This window comes from Oryctolagus cuniculus, chromosome 15, assembly GCF_964237555.1.
Source record: "Oryctolagus cuniculus chromosome 15, mOryCun1.1, whole genome shotgun sequence".
In the NCBI taxonomy this organism is placed as follows: Eukaryota; Metazoa; Chordata; class Mammalia; order Lagomorpha; family Leporidae; genus Oryctolagus; species Oryctolagus cuniculus.
In genome coordinates this window covers 61,394,311-61,409,623 of record NC_091446.1, presented here as the reverse complement: position 1 = coordinate 61,409,623, position 15,313 = coordinate 61,394,311, and the positions used below count along the sequence as shown (strand labels likewise).

At 57.0% G+C, this 15,313-nt stretch overlaps 1 long non-coding RNA gene across 2 annotated transcripts; it reads left to right on the top strand.

Annotated features, from left to right (window-relative positions):
* Positions 1-3,392: 3,392 nt before the first annotated feature.
* On the top strand, positions 3,393-13,503 carry LOC108178478 (uncharacterized). 2 transcript variants are annotated; one of them, XR_011382431.1, is made up of 3 exons: positions 3,393-4,389; positions 6,802-7,795; positions 13,221-13,503. It is a non-coding gene; the product is annotated as an uncharacterized lncRNA (long non-coding RNA). The 2 variants fall into 2 exon arrangements; XR_001795204.3 differs by having other exon boundaries at positions 6,802-8,519.
* The last annotated feature ends 1,810 nt before the right edge of the window (positions 13,504-15,313 follow it).

Sequence of the window (15,313 nt, the reverse complement as noted above, 5' to 3'; positions counted from 1 at the left end):
GCCTGCAGCAGGTGCCTCCCTGTGGCTTGGGGGCAAGTCCGAGCACCTGCCTGAGGGTGCCTCCAGGCCTGCTCTCTGGTGACAGCGGTGGGGCCGCAGTACCTCTGACAGTTACCCAGCCTAGAAGGGAGCGAGCCACCACACAGAGCACTCACCAGCCCCGTCAGCCTCGCAGCAGGCTTGGGAGGAAGGAACTCTTCCTGGCTCCATTTCACAGACGGGTAAACAGCTTCGGTGCAGCTCAGGAACTCACATAACTTGGCAATGTGGAGATGTGGTTTGATCCTGGCTTGTCTGGCTCCAGAGCCTGCCTTCCCAACCCTTCTGCTGGGCCTCAGGGAAATACTTAGTTCCTCCTCCCATCTCTTCCCTCCCAAGGACACCCACTCCTGTACACTTGCACAGCCAAAGAACTCCAGCTGCAGGCCAGGAGGACCTGGGATGCCTGGAAGAAGTCCCTTCCCCCTTGGCATTGCGCGCTGTCCGACCCACAGCCTTCTCTGCCAGGTGTGCTGGGGAAGGGGCGTGGAGACCAGCTGCTGCGGGACACGCCTGGTTGGAGGCGGGCAGCAGGGTCACAGCAGCAATGCCACTGCCAGTGAGGCAGGGGATATCTCCCCGCAAACAGAGGCAGGAAGCTGGGCCCCGCACCACACCCGGGAAGCTCTGAAATCCGATGTGGCAACACATGGACAAGTGCTTGGCAAGAAAGTCAGGGCTGTGCTGCACAAGGAGGGGCTGGGGCCAGCCAGGGGGGTGGAGGGGGGCGCTGCTCTGAGAATCCCAGGCACGTGCCCTCCCCAGGCCTGAGGTCCTGTGCGATCATTTGTCATCCTCAGGTTGGTGACCCCAGCAAGGACAGATTGGCTGTGCCGGCACGGGCAGAGGCACGTTGCGGGCAGTACTCAGCAGTTTGGTCTTGGTAGGGTCACTTTCCATCTCTGAGCGTCAAGCCTCCTGGCCTCCATATCAGTGCCCCGTGCTGCGGCCGGCCTGGTTCGCGGGCTGCAGGAAGCCCTGTCACTGGCTCCAGCCACTTCCTGGAAGCTCCACGCCCCGCTGTTGGGTGGGCGTCCAGAGGGCTCCAGGAACGCGACCAGGGGTTCTGCCTGTTCCAGAACTTGCTCTGGGTGAGAAAACAGATGTTCTGGGCTTTGATTTTCTTCAGGCAAGGTGCTGGCCCCACCCCAAAGTCTTCGCAGGGGGCTGTGTGAGCTGGGTGGTTAGGGCGGCCCTTTCGAGTTTCAATGTGCAAACGAGGTGGGTGACTGTGGGCTGGGGGGTTTCCTGGAGGGAGCCCAGGACCCTGCGACACCAGGGCTGTTGCAGCTCTTAAGTGCCCGGCTGCAAGTAGCTGAGCCCCACAGGGCACCCTGGGACATGACTCACTCTGCAGGCCCTGTCGAGCTCCAGGCGGCCCCGGCCTTCCTGGCCTCCTCCCATGGGCTCGCCTGGACCCTCCTCTGGTAGCACATCTGGAACCCAGAGGCAGCGGTTTCAGGGGCCCCAGGCACAGCTCCTGTCCCAGCCAGCCTTGCTGCTCCTTTGTCCCTTTGCTCAGACCCAGCTGCTGGGGGAACAGAGCCTCCCTGGGGGGTTAGCGAAGCCTGGTCCAGCCCAGGAGCCTTTTGGTTTGTATTTCTCAAGTCCTTGAAACCTTACAGAAGAAAATGAAGGAAGGGAGTGGGGTGGAGAGAGAGAGGGAGGGATGGAAACTTGGGCTTTGGCAAAAGAGCTGCCCTGGGATTTTCTCCTTTTCTTCTCTTGCTTGCTTTCCCCAGCCGTGAACTTACCAGGCTTTGAGATGAAAGGACAGGGGCCCCTCTAGCTGTCAGAAGGCCTGTGTGGGAGCAGCGAGCCCGCGGGGCCCCGGCCTCCTGCTCTTTGTCCTGGAGGACCGTCCAGTTAGGACACACTGGCAAGGCCTGGGGTGTCCACGTGTGCACCTCACACAGCCCACCCACCGGCCCGAGCATCTCCATACCCGCCTCACTGCTACTCCCAAGAATCAGAGGAGGAAGAGGAAGGAGACAGGTGCCCACCGTGCTCCCACCTTGTCTTCTTCCCACGGCCCATTAGTCTCTGACATAAATTTTGTTTTGAAAGATGTATTTATTTATTTGAAGGCAGAGAGAGAGAGAGAGAGAGAATCTTCCATCTGCTGGTTCACTCCCTTGATGGTCAAAATGGCCGGAGCTGTGCCAATCTGAAGCCAGCAGCTTCTTCCAGGTCTTCCATGTGGGTACAGGGGACCAAGCACTTGGGCCATGTTCTACTGCTATCCCAGGCCATAGTAGAGAGCTGGATCAGAAGAGGAGCAGCCTGGACTAGAACCGGCACCCATATGGGATGCCGGCGCTTCAGGCCAGGGCTTTAACCTGCATCCCCAACATCAATTTTTAAAAAAGATTTATTTATTCAAAAGGCAAAGTGACAGAGCTAGAGCTAGAGACAGAGACGGCGATAAGATGGATACAGGGAGGGAGTCTCGCACCACAAGCTGGGAAGAGAGCACAGGGCAAGCCCCGGGGTGCTCTCCGCCAGCCACCCTGAGCCCAGACCGCGGAGGAGCCCTCTGGAGTCCGGCAGCAACTCTCTCTCCTCATCCCCAACCATGAGCTGCTTGCTGCTTCTAGTGAGCAAAGCAGATTTCCTCGGAAGGTGTCTGCTGGGACAGAGATGCCGGCACGTGCTGCCCTCCCATGCTGTCCCCTCCGGCCCCGCAGAGCCCCAGGAGGGCTCCGGAATGTTCTTCGAGTCCTTTCCCTCTCGTTTGTCATCCAACAGCAGAGAGGTGCTGGAAGGGTCAGCTTGTGGCATAGCTGCCCCGGCTACGTGTGGCGTCCCCCTGGTCTGCCCAGGGCGGGGGCCAGGAGTCCCCGCCAGGAAGCACGCTAGGCAGTTGCCCAGAGTGGTGATGTGAGCTGCCCGGAGTCACACAGCGCCTCCTGCCCCCAACCCGGCTTTGCTTTCATTGCCTTCCTTCCAGGGGCCGCTGCGGCTCGTTTCACACTGAGCAGCGGGAGCAGCAACCGCGGCACACGCAGAGGGAAGCAAAGCTGGGGGCTGGACGCGGTGGGGAGGGGGAGGCTGAGCGCATTCTTGTCCCCCCCCCCCGGTGGGGCAGCAGTGGCTTCCCAGCTACTTGGGGGCATGGGAGAAGGGTGGGCGGCAGAAGGCGCCGGGGGTCTGGAACCTGGCTTTCACCACAGGCGGTGAGCAGCCAGTGCCTAATGACTCCAAGCTGTTCTGGAACATTCTCGCAGCTCCGGGGAGCTGCCGGGGGAGTCTGGCTGCCGTTCACAGCAGCTGTGCGAGCTGCCTGCCGGCAGTAAGCCCAGCCACCAGGGACCACTAGTGACCACAGCCCTGGGGCCACGGCAGCAGGACAGGACAGAGGGCTCCTTCCTTCCCGCACACTGACAGGCCCGACAGCAGGGCTGTGCGGAGGGACAGACTCCTGTCTGCGCATGCCCCCGCCCCTTCCTCTGGGTAACAGCTGAGTGCTGCGGCCAACGTGCTACTGTGTGACCTCGGACAACTGACTTCACCTCTGAGGCACGCATCTCCCTCGCGGCGTTACGGTGAGGAAGACACGAGCAAAGACTCAGCCAGGAACCAGGATGCTTGCTGGGATCACCACGGTCAGCCCCCAGCTCCCTCTGGCCTCTCTTCAGCCCACACTCCCTGGTCCCCTGTCTGCCCTTGTCTCCTGGTGTCACGCAGAAGACGGGCAAGGCCAAGGTCTTGGTCTGTCGGCAGAGATGCTGATCCTCCGTGGAAGCAGACAGTGCATTCCTCACACGGATGGTGGCAGGAAAGGCAGCCAAAGATACCATCTCCTGGCTCCTTGTCCCGTGCACCAAGAACAACACCAAAACAAAGGGGCCTTCAAGGGCTGGCACATGTGCAACACGGCTGCTGGGGGCCAGCACCAGGTCATGGTGGAGTAGTTGGGCCCCCCTTGCAACCCGGGAAGAGGAGCAGGGAGGGGAGTGGGAGCTGGTCTCTCAGTGGCTCCTCATGGCCTCCCAGCTCTGGGGTTCTGGGGGGATCCCAAGGTACTCTGCCAAGAGCTAGATGGGCTGGGGCTCCGGCCCTGGCCTGCGTGGCCCGGGTGCCCCAGCAGAGCCCCTCTCCTATGCTGGCTTCCTCAGCCTCTCTTTCTCCCGCAGCAATGCAGCCCCGCCAGGAGCCAACAGGAGAAGCCCCCGGGAGCCAGACTTGGCCAAAGCCCTCTCTGTAGTACCGGGCCAGTAACGGTGATGATGTGTGTGAGCATGCTCCGGCCAAGCCTTTATGTGCGTTCAATTCAACAAACTCCAAACAGCGCGGCTGCTGTCCCGGCTCCCTTCACACAGGACCCCGGGCGCCAGAGAGCGTAACTGGGTAACTAGCTCCTCACCAGCCACAGCCTCGGGATTTCAGCCCTCCGACACAGCCATGAACTTGTCCCTCAGCTTACCCAGAATGACAGTTGGGGCGCCCCACTAGGAGATGGGCTCCTTGCATGTGCCTCCCTGTTCTATTCGCTCACTGCTGTGTTGCCACAAGCCCGGTACACAGCGGTGTCTGCAGCTGATGCTGTTGGTGCATTGCCCGAGGGTCCTGTGTGGCTGCTGGAGCCCACCCTGCCCATGTCCAGGCCTGCGGTGCTAGGGAGTCCCTGTACCCATGGAAGGAGCCCTCACCTGTGACAGGGGGACACCCCAGGGAGGGTGACAAGGAGGTCTGTGGCAATACGGCACTATAACAGGAAGTGGACGCTTTTCTCTGTCTCTCAGCTCCCGGCCAGAGCTCTCAACACCTTTCTAATTTCCTAAGCGATAAGGTTCAAGGAGCGTCTTTTGTTCTGGCATCGTCTTTGACCCCAGCTCCTCATACAGAACTCCTGAGTCCCTTGGGATTGCCTGGTGCTGGAAATGCCTTTTGTTCTGATGAGGCGATTCTCGGCGGGCCCTGGGACAGCTGTGGAAAGGGAGCTATGACCTGGGCAGACGAGCTGTGATGGGGAACTTGGCATTTGGCCCCTGCCTCGCCCGGGGAGGGAAGACGGAGGCAATGTCACCAATAACTGTTCCGAGTACACTTCGTAAGTGAACCCCTTGTACTCAAGCCTTTGTCTCAGAGCCTGCTTCTGGGGGAGTTTGCCCTAAGACAACGGCACCCAGAGCTGCAGAAACACGGGTCCTGCCTTACCCTGTGTGGTTCCAGGAAAGTAAGCCACTGGCCTCCTGGCTCGCCACAGTTCTCATTAATTTTAAAGATGTATTTGTTAATTTGAAAGGCAGAGCGACCTGGGTTAGGGGGACGGTCTTCCATCCATTGGTTCACTCCCTAGATGGCCACAAGCACCATGGCTGGGTCAGGCTGACAGTGACAGCAGGAGCCAAGAAATTCATCTGGGTCTCCCATGAGGGTGGCAGGGGCCCAAGCTCTTGGGCCTTTCTCCGCTGCTTTCCCAGGCACATTAATAGGGAGCTGGATTGGAAGCAAAGCAGCTGGGACTCCAATGGGTGCTCTGATATGGGATGCTGGCGTCATCAATGGCAGCTCAAACCACCGAGCCACACTGCCAGCCCCGTTGTTTTCAGTTCTGTGATAAACACATGTCCATATTTATTTTGCCATGGTATTAAAGTGCATTTATTTAGAAAACAGTAAACACTCTGGAAAGACAAGGCCTAAGCCACAGAGGAGGAGGAGCCCCTTCCTCCCAGGTGTGTTGTGATGGACAGCACCAGGGTGACCTAGATAGAAGGGGTCTAAGTGACAGCAGGGAATGAGGGAAGGATGAATGCCTGGCAGGGCAGGAGAGGTCAGGGAGGGCTCCCTGGAGGAGGTGGCAAGGGAGCCGGGCCTGGAGCATGGGTCGGAATGAAATCCATGGCAAGCGGAGCTCTCAGGTGTCCCTGAGGGCATGAGCACCCTCTCCAGGCAGGTGCACAGGAGGGCAGGTCTTGTGGGGGGGGAGGGGATCCCGCTGTGCTGCTCACTGGCTGGGGGACTTTGGACAGTAACTCAGCACCTTGGAGGCTGTGCAGTGGGCACCATGACCACAGCTGTCTCAGAGGTCGCGGTGAGGACTGGACATCACATGCACAGAGAGCCTGGCCCAAAGGGAACACCGACTGCTACAGGCCGCCCCGGCCCCCGCCACGGGCAGCTCAGCTCTGGCTGGCTGACCTGGCACCTTGACTCAAGCCTCCCTCCTCCGCCCCCCGGAAGGCCCAGACCCCGACCCAGCCAAACGAGATTCGAACCTCAGCTCCAACGTATTCAAGGCTGTAGGGCGGAGCTGGGTGAGGAAACAGATGGGAAGAGAGTTTACAAACTGTTCGTTGCCAGCACTTTGGAGGGATTAGGGTGATGGCCACAGGGACTCCAATTCAAGATGAGAGAGCCCAGAGGGTCCCAAGTGCAGAAATTCCTAGAAGACCCAGGCTGGAAGGGTGTCGCCAGATGCCCCCAAGGCCAGCAGCTGGCAAGAGGCAGGGCGGGGTCCTGAGCCGAGGACTGGGTGGCCAGGCAGGCCGGGCACCTTCCTCTCCTGCCCAGCCACCTTCTGGTTCCTTCTTTATCCACTTCTCCTTCCACTCTGCCTTCCCGGCCTGGCCATCTCTCCGGCTCCGCTCTCTCCTGTGCAGCCACCCCACTGCCTGTGTCCCCACCTGGTGACTTGGCTGGGACGCGTGTCTCTCGGGGGTGGAGGGAGGCACCATTGACACTGGTGTCTGTTTGCACAATGCGCCACCTCTGTTTACTGGTGTTTATCTGCTTGTGTCCTGTCTGCCCTTCCAGCCAGGAAGGTCTGCCCTCTGGGTACCGGCACCCACCCGCCGTGGGCTCTGACCTCTGCACACAGCAGGCGCTATGAGACAGTCACCAAGTGGCTCACGTGGTGCCCAGCTTGGCAGCGCTGAGTGGTGGCACAAGGAGGAGACAAGAGGACATCCTTAAGGAAAGGGAGCTGCACTTCCGGGAACAGGATCCTGCACATCACCGCCACCATCACCTTCACAACCATCATATGTGTAATCACAACAGAAGTGCCAGATCCCGTCTGCTCCCCATTTTCTGCAAGCAAGGACGCATTAAACACTGTATCTTCCTGCTCGAGTCTCACAACGCTTCCGTTCCTGGTGCTGTCACGGCCACTCCCATTCTCCAGTTGAAAAGATTCACAGAAGCTGTATTTGGTGGCGATCGCAGCACTCCCAGCCGGTAGAGGCAGGATGCAAATGCACATCTGTTGGACCCCACACGCCCTGCTTTTAATCCCCATACTGATCACCACGGAGGACCCACACACAGCCAGAGGCCACCTCCCAACGCTGCTTCCCATAGCCTCCATGGCAGAGCCACCTGCCGGGAAGCCCTGAGCCCAATCTGCTAGCAGAAACCGTGCCCCAACTCTGATAACACAGACACAGCCTTGGAGAGGGCCATTTGGCAGAAGCTAGCGAAAATAAAACATGTCACCCTCCACGATGCAGCTGCTCTCCTTCCACAGGGGCACACGGGAACACATGTGCAAATGTTTGCATCAGACGACCTGTGGGCACGCGGGACACACACGTGTGCAGATGTATACGCGGTACGCACCCACAGATGTTCCTAGCGGGGGACCTACGTGTTGCTTGTCAGCGGGGGATGGTTACATAAGCCCTGTGCCTCTGCAAGGTGGCTGAGACAGCTGCGAGGATGAATGGGGCAGACATATGTGAGCCGACGTGGGACGATCTCCAAGACACATGGCGAGCAGGAGAAAGCAAGCTGCAGAACACTATGTGAGGTGTGTATATAAAACGCCCAAAACAAATCCAAATGATATATAGGTGTAAATAACCACCGGGAAGACGGACCACAACCAGGATCCTGCGCTGTAAACAGGAGCTCCCCCCGGGAGGGCCCAGGCGCGGAGAGTAGAGGGGAAGGAGATGCGTACGGCTCCAGCTCTCTGCGCGGGTGTGGATCTGCTCGTCCTAATGAGAACAGGGTTCATCATTCGCTTTTGGAACTAAAAGGCACCAGCCCGGCCAGGCTCAGCAGGAGGCAGCAGCGTGGCCCGCCCTGGCTGCTGTTGTGGGCAGCTGGTGGGGGCTGAGGGGCTGGTCAGGTGGCCTGCCCCAGAAGCCCCGGGGAACACCCACCTGTTGCTCCCTAACAGGCTCACTGACAGCCCACCTGCTCAACAGGGCAGGCCCAGGGGATGGAGCCACCCGGAATCCTGCAGAGGGAAAAGGAATCAGATCCAGTAGCAACCCTGGCCATGGTCCCCGCAGGCAGTGGGAAGTGGCCAATGCCTGTGGAGCCGAGGTGTGGGTTTGGGATTGGGAGGGGACAAGCAGCAGAACTCACCCCCTCCCCCAGTGAAGTGGGCGGCCTCTCCCAGCCCCCTCATGAGCCCCTTCCCCGCTCAGGGTTTCAGAGGCTTGGAGCCTGCCTCTGAAGCCCATCAGACCGGATTTGGATCTACCTGTGATCAGCTTTGCTGCCTGCGGCTCCACTTGCACCAGGTAAGGGAGAAGCTCTCAGAGGTCCCCACAGGGCTGTGGGCAAGCCAAGCAGAGATCTCGCAGTATTGTCTCATGCCCGGAGCGTGGAAATCCCAAGTGGCACTAGGTCGTCACTCGTGGGTCACTGGGTAAGGAGGCTTCTAAAAAAAGCTCCAAATCCAGCAAACTACAGATGTCTTGCTGCTTCAACCAACAGCCAATGTACTTCCCCTTCATTGCCAAGGGCATGTTTGAAGTCCCCATGGCAGGGTGTGTGTCAGAATTCAGAGCTTTCTGGACTTGAGATGTGTGTAGATACACGCCCACCCCTAGCAAGTCTGGGGCAGCCCCCGTGATCGGACAGGGCAGTAGTCTGCAGCAAAACACTGGAATAACCACCCCAGGGAGGACACAGAAATGCGGTAAATAGTCTTGTGTCAGTTCAGGTCAGCTTTTGTTGTCAAGCGAGTTATGAAAAGCTTTGGTTCTCTGAGCTTTCGGGGCTTGGGGATTGTGGATTAGGGGTTGTGGGTTTGCTTTGTAAATCCCTTATACTCAAAGATTGTTTTTCCACTCCGATAAATTGCTATACTGCAACAAGTCCTAGGAGGAGGCATTTTTGTCTCCACTCTATAGATGCTGAAATGAATGCTCCAAGAAGTGATGATTTTCCTGACGTCACACAGCCAGCAGTGTCAGGGTCAGGACTGGGATCTGAGACCCCACGCATCTTAGGAAGGCAGGAACAGGATTTGGAGGTGGTGCAGTGGAGAACCCTCTGTCGCTTCCACAGCTCCCTGGCTGAAGACACAGGGGTGTGGGCATGCAGCCCCTGGCTTTTGCTCCATGCTGTATGTCCCGCATGCACAGCACACTGCCCTGGGCTCCCAGATGTCCCTCTCCCACTGCAAGTTCCAGGGATGACAGTCATGGAGCTGTAGCGGAGGAGAGTTGTCACCCCACCCATGTGTTTCCACTTCAGCCCTACAACCAAGCTATTTCCTTGCATCTGGGTTCAATTGCAGGCAGACAGGGGTGCTGGTGGAGGAGAAGGACAGAAAGTAAAGGCTGCGGATGTGCCAGGAGCCGTGACATGCCCTCTCCCAGTCCGTCACTGCAGCCAAGCCCTGCAGCCAAGCGGCTGGGCCTGGGGCCAGCCACACGCTGTGGATAGCGGGGTGGCGGGGTGTACATGAGTGATGGAGTGCACAGGGGCAGGGTGAGTTTGTGGTATAGAGGGGATGGTGGGCTCGGGGGAGGGGTGTGTTTTCAGCAGAGGCGGCGCAGCTGGATCCTGACCTGTGTCTCCCTGAGCCTGGGCACTGGCCTGCCCTCTGGCCAGTACAGGCCACTGTCCCTGAGAGGTAAAGTTACAAACAGTGAGAGGGAGAGACAGAGTGAAAGGTCTTCCATCTTCTGGTTCACTCCCTAAATGACCGTAATGACCAGAGCTGAACCAATCCAAAGCCAGGAGCTTCTTTCAGGTCTCCCATGTGGATGCAGGGGCCCAAGAAGTTGGGCCATCTTCACTGCCTTCCCAGACCACAGCAGAGAGCTGGATGGGAAGAGGAGCAGCCAGGATTAGAACTGGTGCACATGAAGAGTGCATGGCGGAGGATTAACCTATTGTGCTACAGTGCCAGCCCCGCTACAAGCTCTTGAAGTTAATTAAGCCCAGCTCACTCTGCGAGGCTGGTGTCTCTTGCTTTGCTGTATAAACCTTGAGTTGATGACCTGGGCTGAGGTCCTTACTAGCCCTTTGCCTCCTGGTGTGTGCTCTCCCGGGGCCACCAGCTGGTGTTCTGGAAGACGTGAGACAGCGTGGTAGCCGAACGCTCTGGCCTGGGGTCACACAGCGCTGGGTCCCAGTCCTGATTGCACCTGCCCCGCTGTGTGACCTTGGAGTTCCCTCATCCCCCGGGTCTGAGTTCCTGTCACAGAGTTGGGGCAGGAATAGTCCACTGATTGGCTCGTGGGCATTAAGTGGCCAATTAACAGTAAATTATCTATACATAGCCGCCATTAGCACAGAAGCCAAAGCTGGAGAGGCTTCTGGAAGTCAACTGGGCATCCCTCACTGCAGATGGAGCTCCTTGAGACCAGCGGAGGGGTCCAGAGCAGGACAAGGTCCCGGCCTTCTCCTGCCCTGCCGGCCTGTGCCCTCCTTCTGGAGTCTTTGTCCGGGACCCTGGTCTCCCCATCCCACAAAAGTGGTCACCTTGGGACCAGCGCTGTTGCGTAGTGGGTAAAGCTGCCACCTGCAGGTGCTGCCATCCCATGTGGGCGCTGGGTCTAGTACCAGCTGTTCCTCTTCCCATCCAGCTCTCTGCTGTGGCCTGGGAAAGCAGTGGAAGATGCCCAAGTCCTTGGGCTCCTGCACCCATGTGGGAGACCTGGAAGAAGCTCCTGGCTCCTGACTTTAGAGAGGCACAGCTCTGGCTGTTGGAGCATTTGGGGAGTGAACCAGAGGATGGAAGACCTCTCTCTCTCTCTCTCTCTCTTTCTCTGACTATCTGTAACTCTGCCTTTTCAATAAATAAATAAATCTTTAAAAGGGGGGGTCACATCCTACTAAGAAAAAGCAGGCAGGCAAACACATCTCATATAAAACACATACAGTTGTGTAGACAGGTGTCTGCGTATGAAGGGAAACGTCTAGAAGGAAGGAAGCCCAGTTTAACAAAATGAAAAATCAGGCTTTGCTTTCTGTTCTGTTGTGAGGGTGATTCCTCCCACCTTCTTACATCAGCTACATAAAATAGACAGACAGGCTTCCTCGTGGACCCGCGGGGAGCTGAGGGCCGGTCCTGAGCTGGTGACCAACCGGTCGCGGTCCAACACGTGGAAGTGAGTGAGCAGGGAAAGGCAGCAGCAGAGCCTGTGGCCATGAGGATGCAGGTGTGTCTAAGGCGTCCACTCCCTCGACCTCAAGGCACGAGGAACCCGCTGAAGGGTTCTGGGGGAAAATAGGCTTTTGGTGAGTCTGCTGCCTGTGGAATAGTCATGCATCAACCAAAATCCATGTCATCTGGGCTTGGAGAGCAGCCTCTGAGATATTAGCTACTCTCCAAACACTTCTGCCTCGTGTTGTTCAAGTCTGAACATCCTAAAAATATATCTCTTTTTGTGAAAGGAAAAAGATAGATGAGGGGGCCAGTGCTACGGTGTAGCAGGTTAAAACCCTGGCCTCTAGCTCCAGCACCCCATGTGGTCGCTGGTTCAAGTCCCGGCTGCTCCACTTCCAAACCAGCTCTCTGCTGTGGCCTGGGAAAGCAGTAGAAGATGGCCCAAGTCCTTGGGCCCCTGCACCCATGTGGGAGACCTGGAAGAAGCTCCTGGCTTCAGATTGGCCCAGATCCAGCCATTGCAGCCATTTAGGGAGTGAACCAGAGGATGGAAGACCTCTCTCTCTCTGCCTCTGCCTCTCTGTAACTCTGCCTTTCAAATAAATAAATAAATCTTTAAAAAATAAAAAAAGAAGGATAGACAGATGGAAGGGAAGCCATTAGAAAGCATCCTGGGAGCTGGTCACAGAATGCCCAAGTTGCCAGCACTGTGCAGGAGCTGCAAGCTAGGGTGTGGGCTCTGCCTTCAGACCAACTTGCACTCAGGATAACTACAGTGAGAGGCAGAGAAGAGGAACCCGACTTGCCCCACGAGAGCCGGATGGATGGCAGTGCCTTCGCCCAGCCTTTCCCCTCGGCGAGAAGACTGTCCGTGGATACTCTCCCAGGCTCCTGCCACCCAGTGGGCTGGTGCCCAGGTGTATTTGCAGGACTGACTTAAGCAGAAAGATTCTCAAACCTGTCCACGTGTAGGCACTGCTGTCCCACGCTCCCGCAGCAGGCTTTGGAAGGCCTGGCTAGGCCTTGAGAGGCTGGTGAGGGGTTTGGTCTCTTGTCTTCCTGCCCTGGACCCCAAGCCCCCACACAGGACTCGGCTCATCTCTGGTGGGATGGGCCAGAGTGGAGGTGAGCGGGTAGCTGGGTGCTGAGGACAGAGTGGCTGCAGTGTCGGCAGCCAGACAGGAAATTGTGTTCTGGGGACCCAGGCCGAGGAAGGACTCGGAGGCATCAGCCAAGCCTCCCCCGAGAAGCCCACGGGTCTGACACTAGCTGGGCGGCTGCTGGTCAGTCTCTCAACTTCTCGGAGCCTCAACTTTTTCCACCTCTTTTGACTGCAACCTCAGCCCTCCCTGGGGTGGCCCGCTGTTGATGGCTTGGCCGAGGTCTTCTGCTCCCCTAGAAATGATTCTTTTCTAGGAAAGGACACACGAGGCCAAGGCACCGGCATCACCGCGAATCCTGGGCTTTTCCAATATGGCGTAGCTTGCCAGTGTCCCAAGGCCAGGCCAGGCCTAGCTACCACCCACCCAAGGGTAGGGCCCTCTAGAGCTCTCTCCTCAAAGGGGCGTCCTTCCCCTCTGGGCTGTCATGGGATCTGATGTTCCCCCAACTGAAAAGGGTCCCCCGCTTTGTGATTTGCCTTCTTGTTATCTTTAAGAAAAAAAAAGATGTATGGATTTATTTGAAAGGCAGAATTACAGAGAGACAGGTAGAGACAGAGAGAGGGAAAGAGCTTCCATCCACTAGTTCACTCTCCAAATGGCCACAGTGGTCAGGAATGGGCCAAGCTGAAGCCAAGAGCCAGGAGCTTCATCCACGTCTCACATGTGGATGGCAGGGGTCCACGCATTCAGACTAGCTTCTGTTGCTTTCCTAGGCTATCAGCAGAGAGCTGGATTGGAAAAAGAACAGCCAGGGTGTGAACCAGCGCCCACTTGGGATGCCAGCATTTCAGGCAGCAGCTTTACCGACCAAACCACCTGGATGAAGCTCCTGGCTCCTGGCTTCTGGCTTCAGCCCGGCCCAGCCCTGACTGTCTGGAGGGTAAAGCAGCAGATGGAAGATTCTCTCTCTCTCTTTCTCTCTCTCTCTCTCTTTGGGTCTCTCTCTTTCTGTCTCTCCCTGGGTCTACTTCTCTTTCAAATAAAAAAAGCAACAACTATTTTGCGTCCTGATTCACACGGCTCACAATGTGCTCAGAGCGTATAATTTACTGGTGGTTGCGATAGCCGCAGAGCTGTGGACTCAGCACCACAGTAAGTCTAGAATAGTTTCCTCACCCCAGAAAGAAACCCCATGGCCCTGGCGGTCGTCCTCTGCTCCCCACCTCGTCCCCAGCTCTAGGCAACCGTTAACTGCCCCCCACCCCGCCCCCACATTTGCCTGCTGTGGGCCTCGTGTGTGAAGGGAGTCTTCACCATCGAGTAGGATTCCACCGTGTGGTTGCGCCCCTTGTCAGGATACACGGCAGGTGCCTTCCGTCCGTCTTGACTGACATGGTGCAATGGTGCACAAGCCTTGTGTGGACATGTTTGATTCTCCGTGTACATGTGTGGGCCTGGAATAGGGTCACGTGGCCACTGATTTCAGCCGTTTCCACAGCTGGTAGCCTGGCCTTAGGTACCGGTCAGCGGTGAGGGAGAGGCTCCCAACTTCTCCGCATCTGTGTACACTTACCAGTCTGTCCTGTGACGTTAGCCGTCCTGTGGGTGCAAAGCGGTAGCTGGCTGTGACGGGGATTTGTATTGCTCGCTGATGATGGTGAGCATCTTTTAATAAACTTGCTGACATTTGTACAGCTTTCTTGAAGAAATGCCTATTTAGATCCTTTAATTGGGTTTCTTGGGAATTATTGAGTTGTAATGATTATTTTAGAGTCTAGACCCAAGTCTCTTTTCAGATTTATGATTTACAAATCATTTCACCCACTTCCGGGTGTGGTCGTTTTACTTTCTTGAGAGTGTTATTTGAAGTGCTGAAGTTTTTAATTTTCATAAAGTCCAATGTATCTGGGTTTTTTTTCTTTTCTTAAGTCATTTCTGGCTGGCGCCGTGGCTCACTAGGCTAATCCTCCGCCTTGCGGCACCGGCACACCGGGTTCTAGTCCCAGTTGGGGAGCCGGATTCTGTCCCGGTCGCCCCTCTTCCAGGCCAGCTCTCTTCTGTGGCCCGGGAGGGCAGTGGAGGATGGCCCAAGTCCTTGGGCCCTGCACCCTATGGGAGACCAAGAGAAGCACCTGGCTCCTGCCTTCGGATCAGCATGATGCGCCGGCTGCAGCAGCCATTGGAGGGTGAACCAACGGCAAAAGGAAGACCTTTCTCTCTGTCTCTCTCACTGTCCACTCTGCCTGTCAAAAAAAAAAAAAAGTCACTTCTGACCCATGCCTTTTTTTTTAAGATTTATTTTATTTGAGAGGCAGAGTTACAGGGTTGGGGGGAGAGACAGAGAGGTCTTCCATCCACTGGTTCAGTCCCCAAATGACTCCAACAGCCAGAGCTGTGCCTATCTGAAGCTAGGAGCCAGGGGCTTCGTCTGGGTCTCCCATGTGGGTGCAGGGGCCTTCCTCCACTGCTTTCTCAGGCCATTAGCAGAGAGCTGGATCAGAGGAGGAGCGGCCTGGACCCAAACCGGCGCCCACATGTGATGCTGGCGCCACAGGTGGAGGCTTAGCCTGTTAAGCCACAGCACTGGCCCCTGTTGGCAAGTCTTTTAACCTCTCCAAGCCTCAGCTCTTTCCACCTGCAGATGGGAGCAACAGTGCTGACTTGTCTGTTTTAGTGGGTTTTGTGGAACTAAGTCATTAAGAAGTTGTAAGAAACAAAATCCCTGACGATGACAAGGATATCCATGCTGACAAAAACATTTCAAAGAGGTCAGGAGCGAAGCTTCCACTACCTTCGGCTCCCAGGGGAATGGCTATTGCAAATTGGTTTCTAGGGAAGCAGAGAGAACTCGAGGGATTCCACAGAG